The 7,500-nt window shown below is 50.7% G+C and overlaps 1 non-coding gene across 1 annotated transcript; it reads right to left on the bottom strand.

Annotated features, from left to right (window-relative positions):
• Positions 1-3,063: 3,063 nt before the first annotated feature.
• Positions 3,064-7,336, bottom strand: LOC118515674. Its single transcript, XR_004907319.1, has one exon. It is a non-coding gene; the product is annotated as a large subunit ribosomal RNA (ribosomal RNA).
• Between the last annotated feature and the right edge of the window lie 164 nt (positions 7,337-7,500).

The following is a 7,500-nucleotide window of genomic DNA, read 5'->3' as shown; positions in this document are numbered from 1 at the left end:
TTCTTCGCAAATACTGTTTGGTTTCACTTTTCATTATTAGAAACGCGTTCCGAAGCCATTTTCATCAAAATCTCGTGAAAAAAAAATTTCACCCCCGGACCAAAAGTTGGCCGTTCGGTGCCCTATGGCCTATGGCCAGTATGGGAACCAAGGATGCCGATATGCGAAAAAGTGTCAAAAAATCACTTGAAAGTCGCTATGGCTCATTAAATAGAGCTTGTAAAGACCTTTCTAAAACACCTTGGTTGACCCCTGTCCGATACGTAGTTTTCGAGATATTCGAGAATAAGTGATTTTTTGGGACTTAGAAAATTTTTGACCCGTACCCTAAGAAAAAGTGATTTTTTCATAGGACAATTTTTTCTTCGCAAATACTGTTTGGTTTCACTTTTCATTATTAGAAACGCGTTCCGAAGCCATTTTCATCAAAATCTCGTGAAAAAAAAATTTCACCCCCGGACCAAAAGTTGGCCGTTCGGTGCCCTATGGCCTATGGCCAGTATGGGAACCAAGGATGCCGATATGCGAAAAAGTGTCAAAAAATCACTTGAAAGTCGCTATGGCTCATTAAATAGAGCTTGTAAAGACCTTTCTAAAACACCTTGGTTGACCCCTGTCCGATAAGTAGTTTTCGAGATATTCGAGAAAATGTGATTTTTTGGGACTTAGAAAATTTTTGACCCGTACCCTAAGAAAAAGTGATTTTTTCATAGGACAATTTTTTCTTCGCAAATACTGTTTGGTTTCACTTTTCATTATTAGAAACGCGTTCCGAAGCCATTTTCATCAAAATCTCGTGAAAAAAAAATTTCACCCCCGGACCAAAAGTTGGCCGTTCGGTGCCCTATGGCCTATGGCCAGTATGGGAACCAAGGATGCCGATATGCGAAAAAGTGTCAAAAAATCACTTGAAAGTCGCTATGGCTCATTAAATAGAGCTTGTAAAGACCTTTCTAAAACACCTTGGTTGACCCCTGTCCGATAAGTAGTTTCGAGATATTCGAGAATAAGTGATTTTTTGGGACTTAGAAAATTTTTGACCCGTACCCTAGAAAAAGTGATTTTTTCATAGGACAATTTTTTCTTCGCAAATACTGTTTGGTTTCACTTTCATTATTAGAAACGCGTTCCGAAGCCATTTTCATCAAAATCTCGTGAAAAAAAATTTCACCCCCGGACCAAAAGTTGGCCGTTCGGTGCCCTATGGCCTATGGCCAGTATGGGAACCAAGGATGCCGATATGCGAAAAGTGTCAAAAAATCACTTGAAAGTCGCTATGGCTCATTAAATAGAGCTTGTAAAGACCTTTCTAAAACACCTTGGTTGACCCCTGTCCGATACGTAGTTTTCGAGATATTCGAGAATAAGTGATTTTTTGGGACTTAGAAAATTTTTGACCCGTACCCCTAAGAAAAAAGTGATTTTTTCATAGGACAATTTTTTTCTTCGCAAATACTGTTTTGTTTCACTTTTCATATTAGAACGCGTTCCGAAGCCATTTTCATCAAATCTCGTGAAAAAAAAATTTCACCCCGGACCAAAAATTTCGTGCCATACTATGCCCTATGCCGTATATGGAAGGATGCGGGGAAAAATGTCTTGAAAGTCGCTATGGCTCATAAATAGATTTGTAAAGACCTTCTAAAACACCTTGTTGACCCTGTCCCATTAGTATTTTCGAGATATTCGAGATAGTGATTTTTTCTTCATTTTTGACCCGTACCCTATAAGTGATTTTTCCATAGGGGAACATGTCTTCGTAAGTCGTGATGTTCAGTGACGGATTTCTGGGACTTAGAAAAAAAATGTGCTCTCAGGCACATTATATGTTCATACACACATGATTTTCATTCTTCATACTTGTCCCCGTGCCGTATATGGGAGGACCGGGGGAAGATGTGTTTGTAAGTCGTGATGTTCAGTGACGGATTCGGGACTTAGAAAAATAAATGTACCCTTAGGCACATTATTTGTATTCAATAATTGTATCCCCAGCCTTTCATGGGGGAACTTTTCCGTATTCCCGGACTTGTACATTTTTCGGGTTCCACCTCCCGACATGTATCTACTGTGCATTACGTACCTTATACCGCACGGCACCCATTGGGTGACTCCACTTAACCATCTTTCGATATGCCCGTGTGTGCAGATATAATCCCAACACCTACCAGGCTTTATATGTACATCGAACGTTACATACGATGCACCCCGTATTCCCGGACTTGTACATTTTTCGGGGTTCCACCTCCCGACAATGTATCTCCTACTGTGCATTACGTACCTTATAACGCACTGGCACCCATTGGGTGACTCCACTTAACCATCTTTCGATAATGCCCGTGTTGCAGATATAATCCCAACACCTACCAGGCTTTATATGTACATCGAACGTTACATACGATGCACCCGGTATTCCGGACTTGTACATTTTTCGGTTTCCACCTCCCGACAATGTATCTCTACTGTGCATTACGTACCTTATAACGCACGGCACCCATTGGGTGACTCCACTTAACCATCTTTCGATAATGCCCGTGTTGCAGATATAATCCCAACACCTACCAGGCTTTATATGTACATCGAACGTTACATACGATGCACCCCGTATTCCCGGACTTGTACATTTTTCGGGTTTCCACCTCCCGACAATGTATCTCTACTGTGCATTACGTACCTTATAACGCACGGCACCCATTGGGTGACTCCACTTAACCATCTTTCGATAATGCCCAGTGTTGCAGATATAATCCCAACACCTACCAGGCTTTATATGTACATCGAACGTTACATACGATGCACCCCGTATCCCGGACTTGTACATTTTTCGGGTTCCACCTCCCGACAATGTATCTCTACTGTGCATTACGTACCTTATAACGCACGGCACCCATTGGGTGACTCCACTTAACCATCTTTCGATAATGCCCGTGTTGCAGATATAATCCCAACACCTACCAGGCTTTATATGTACATCGAACGTTACATACGATGCACCCCGTATTCCCGGACCTTGTACATTTTTCTTGTACATACTACCGGGCCAGGACGTCCTTGCGTCCACCATAACACCACCAGGGCGTAGGTCGCCTGAGAGGATCGATGCGAACGCATCTCTACAACTTGAAACTCCTAGCCTGAAGTCCCGTCGTTTGCGGGCGGTCGGTGGGCATCGAAACTAGTCAAGTCCACGGTCGGCGAGGTCGGCGGCCACCGGCGTTCCCTATTGGTCAGGTACTAACACGTGCAGTGCGACCCCGCGCGATGCGGCCCAGTCTATGAAGCGGGGATGAGGCGCACAGGCTGCAGAGGCAGTTCCAGCGGATCTCGGAGGGTTGGTTAGGCCCGCTAGCTTCCGATGGCCCATTAGGTTTTGAAGCGCTATCTAGCTCGGATTGGTTACGACCTTAGAGGCGTTCAGGCATTAATCCAGCGGACGTAGCGTCATACCAAAGTCCGGTCGTAACTATGTATTGAGCCAGTGGTCCGTACCTGTGGTTCCTCCTCGTACTGCACAGGATTCCCGTTACGATATGCACGTATGTAGCACACACCAGTAGGTAAAACTAACCTGTCTCACGACGGTCTAAACCCAGCTCACGTTCCCTTGAAGGGTGAACAATCCTACGCTTGGGGAATTTTGCTTCACAATGATAGAAGAGCCGACAGTCGAAGGATCAAAAAAGTCACGTCGCTATGACGCTTGGCGACCACAAGCCAGTTATCCCTGTGGTACTTTTCTGACAACCTCTTGCTAAAAAACTCGTTATAAACCAAAAGTGATCGTAAGGCCAGCGTTCGCTGTCCCGGAGTGTAGCTGAACGCCGAGAATCAAGCCAGCTTTTGTCCTTAGTGCTCAAGCGTGTGGTTTTCTGTCCAACTGAGCTGACCTTTGGACACCTCCGTTATCGTTTTGGAGATGTACCGCCCATCAAACTCCGCACCTGGCACTGTCCATGACGTGGACCGATAGGTTTGCCCAGATGTCTTCGAGCCGGGCGGCGGCCGGACCCGGGCGCGAGAGTGCGGGCGGCGCAAACGAGCGTGCGCAGCGCCGGCCACGCGCCCACCGACGTACGCGTGCTGACCCTTGCGGGCCACGGCTCACGGTCGGCGGGGCGCGATGGCACGGCGCGCGTCGCTGCTACGACACCACGGCACGGCTCCCGGGAGGCGCCTCCCAGCGACATGGCTGGACGCTGAGCGAGAAACACGGCGCATTGGGCAGCTGCAGGCGGGCCGCCCGTCACGCTCCCGGCGGGGGAGTGAGTGACCGCAACGGCCGGACCTGAGGCCCGCGCTTGTTCCACCCAATCATGTAAGTAAGGCAACAGTAAGAGTGGTGGTATCTCAGAGGCGGGTCCGCACGAGACGGGCCCTCCCACCTATGCTGCACCTCCTATATCGCCTTACAATGCCAGACTAGAGTCAAGCTCAACAGGGTCTCTTTCCCGCTAGTGCTCCAAGCCCGGTTCCCCTTGGCTGTGGTTTCGCTAGATAGTAGATAGGTGACAGAGGGAATCTCGTTAATCCATTCATGCGCGTCACTAATTAGATGACGAGGCATTTGGCTACCTTAAGAGAGTCATAGTTACTCCCCGCCGTTTACCCGCGCTTGCTTGAATTTCTTCACGTTGACATTCAGAGCACTGGGCAGAAATCACATTGTGTCAACACCCACCCGGGCCATCACAATGCTTTGTTTATTAGACAGTCGGATTCCCTCAGCCGTGCCAGTTCTGAGTTGGCTGTTTGTTGCGCGACCGCGGGCCCGGCACCCCGCACATGCGAACACCGCGAAGTGCCACACGCACGGGGCGGACCCGGTCCCGGCTGTCACGCCCAGCCTCCAGAGCCAATCCTTGTCCCGAAGTTACGGATCCAGTTTGCCGACTTCCCTTACCTACATTGAATCTATCGACTAGAGACTCTGCACCTTGGAGACCTGCTGCGGATTCGGTACAAGCTGTTGAGAGTACGGCCAGAACGTTATACGCTCATACCCAGCGACCTAGACCGCACCGACCACCCACGGGGGGCAGCGGATAGGCTTCGGATCAACTGAGCGAGTGTGCCCCAGTCTTCGATTTTCACGGTCCAAGAAGAGTGCATCGACACGGCAGTGGCGGCGGCCGTGCTCTACCAGCGCGTCCAACCATATCGCTCTGTGAGTGACTTCCATGGTCGGTGGTGGCTGTTAAACAGAAAAGAAAACTCTTCCGATGCCCCTCGTTGGCTTCCGAAGAAAGGATTCATGTTGCCATGAAGCTGACACACGACCGTGTACGGCCGGACCCGCACCGCCCCACCTGGGTGGGAGAGGTTTGGACGACACGCACACGGCCCGCGCAAACGGGTACTCAACAGGCTCCGGAATGGTAACCGGATTCCCTTTCGCCGGCTATGTATGGGATTGTACGGGTTGGGTTCCCATGCGGCTTAGGATTGGCTACTCGGGTTCAACTGCTGTTGACACGAACCCTTCTCCACGTCAAAGTCATCCAAGAGCTCGTTCGAAATTTGCTAAACTACCACCAAGATCTGTGCCGGTGCGGCTCCATGCCGGCTTGCGCCAAACACTCGGCGCACACCACCGTACCCTCCTACTCGCTATGGTTCATCGCAGGGTGTCAGCCCCGATGCGCTCTAGCCGCTAGCGGCAATGTATAGGCAAACGACTTGAGCGCCATCCATTGTAAGGGCTATTGCTTCGGCAGGTGAGTTTGTACAGACAAGCTCCTTAGCGATGACGACTTCCATGTCTCACCGTCCTGCTTCTTAGCAATTCAGCACCTTTCATGGTAATCTGAGAATGCGTCGTTCATTTGGGCGCCGTTAACATTGCGTTTGGTTCATCCCACAGCACCAGTTCTGCTTAACCCAAAACTTGGCCCACTAGGCACATCCGATATCTAACCAGGAGCCCTCCCCCCCACGAAGGAGAGAGACTCCCGCCCGTTTAGTTCGATTGTAGCCAGGGCGGCGATCATCAAAGCATGCCGCCCAGTACCGTACCCATTTATAGTTTGAGAATAGGTTAAGATCATTTCGAACCTAAGGCCTCTAATCATTCGCTTTACAGATAAGAATAAGGCTCGAAATGCTACGTGCTCCAGCTATCCTGAGGGAAACTTCGGAGGGAACCAGCTACTAGATGGTTCGATTGGTCTTTCGCCCCTATGCCCAACTCTGACAATCGATTTGCACGTCAGAATTGCTTCGGCCCTCCATCAGGGTTTCCCCTGACTTCGGCCTGATCAGGCATAGTTCACCATCTTTCGGGTCGCATCCTACGCACTCGAGGGATGCCCACTCGGGCTGCACGAGACAGCCGCGGGACGGGACACCCCGGGATGGAGGGGCCGACGAAGGCTTGCGCCCGTGCCGAACCCGTAATCCCTAGCAACCTTGTTCGAGTTGTCTGTGCCTTTGGGTTTGAGTCGTGTGCGCAACCATTGCTGGTTACGCGACGCCCATTGGCTTGCGCGCAAGATAGACTTCTTGGTCCGTGTTTCAAGACGGGTCCCGGAGGTGCCTCAATGCATAGTGCGTCATCGCCGATCGGGGGGTCGAGTGCTTCTAGGCCTTCGGCTACAAGGCTGCTCCCTAGACCCCGGTCGTACGTTCCATCGTGCTTCCAGCGGCGCACCAAGACTCGGTCGGACCCGCGCCTCTCGGGTGTGAAAGGCGCGGAGACCCCCGTTGGGAGCGGCCGCCAAGCCGCCCTACTAGGGAGCCGTCCACCACGAGCCAGGGGCCTATTGCCGGAATGATATGCTCACGCAGATGCGCAATGGATCGCGATGTCCGTTTGCTGCGGATCGATAAGTGCACGGTAGGCCCGGAGGCCACCGCTGAATATCGCCGCCCGGATCATTGAGTTCAACGGGTTTGCGTCCCCTAGGCAGTTTCACGTACTATTTGACTCTCTATTCAGAGTGCTTTTCAACTTTCCCTCACGGTACTTGTTCGCTATCGGTCTCATGGCGGTATTTAGCTTTAGAAGGAGTTTACCTCCCACTTAGTGCTGCACTATCAAGCAACACGACTCCATGGAGCCGGCCGTCTGCCACCACAGTCCTGTGCCGTTCTACGGGCCTATCACCCTCTGTGGGATAATGGGCCACCTTCAAGTTAGACTTGAACTGTTTGCACCGTGCGTAGCAGATAACGGACCGGTCCAGTACACGGCATCGGACAGACGAGGCCCCTCGTCGTCCCTACGTGCTGAGCTCTTCCCGTTTCGCTCGCAGCTACTCAGGGAATCCCGGTTGGTTTCTCTTCCTCCTCTTATTAATATGCTTAAATTCTGAGGGTCGTCACACATCACTTGAGGCCTACAGACTCCACTGTCACAATGATGCGACGGGAGAAGCGGTGATAATCACCCCTGTCGTGCTAACTCACTCACCCACACGGCGGTGAGCACGTCTCGCGACTGCAACTGGATGCGAGGAAAGATACGAGCGCGTTGGGCCGCAAGTGTTACTCGACCGAGCCAAC

Source organism: Anopheles stephensi, unplaced genomic scaffold (genome assembly GCF_013141755.1).
Source record: "Anopheles stephensi strain Indian unplaced genomic scaffold, UCI_ANSTEP_V1.0 ucontig176, whole genome shotgun sequence".
Taxonomy (NCBI): Eukaryota; Metazoa; Arthropoda; class Insecta; order Diptera; family Culicidae; genus Anopheles; species Anopheles stephensi.
This window is presented reverse-complemented; position numbering and strand designations above follow the sequence as displayed.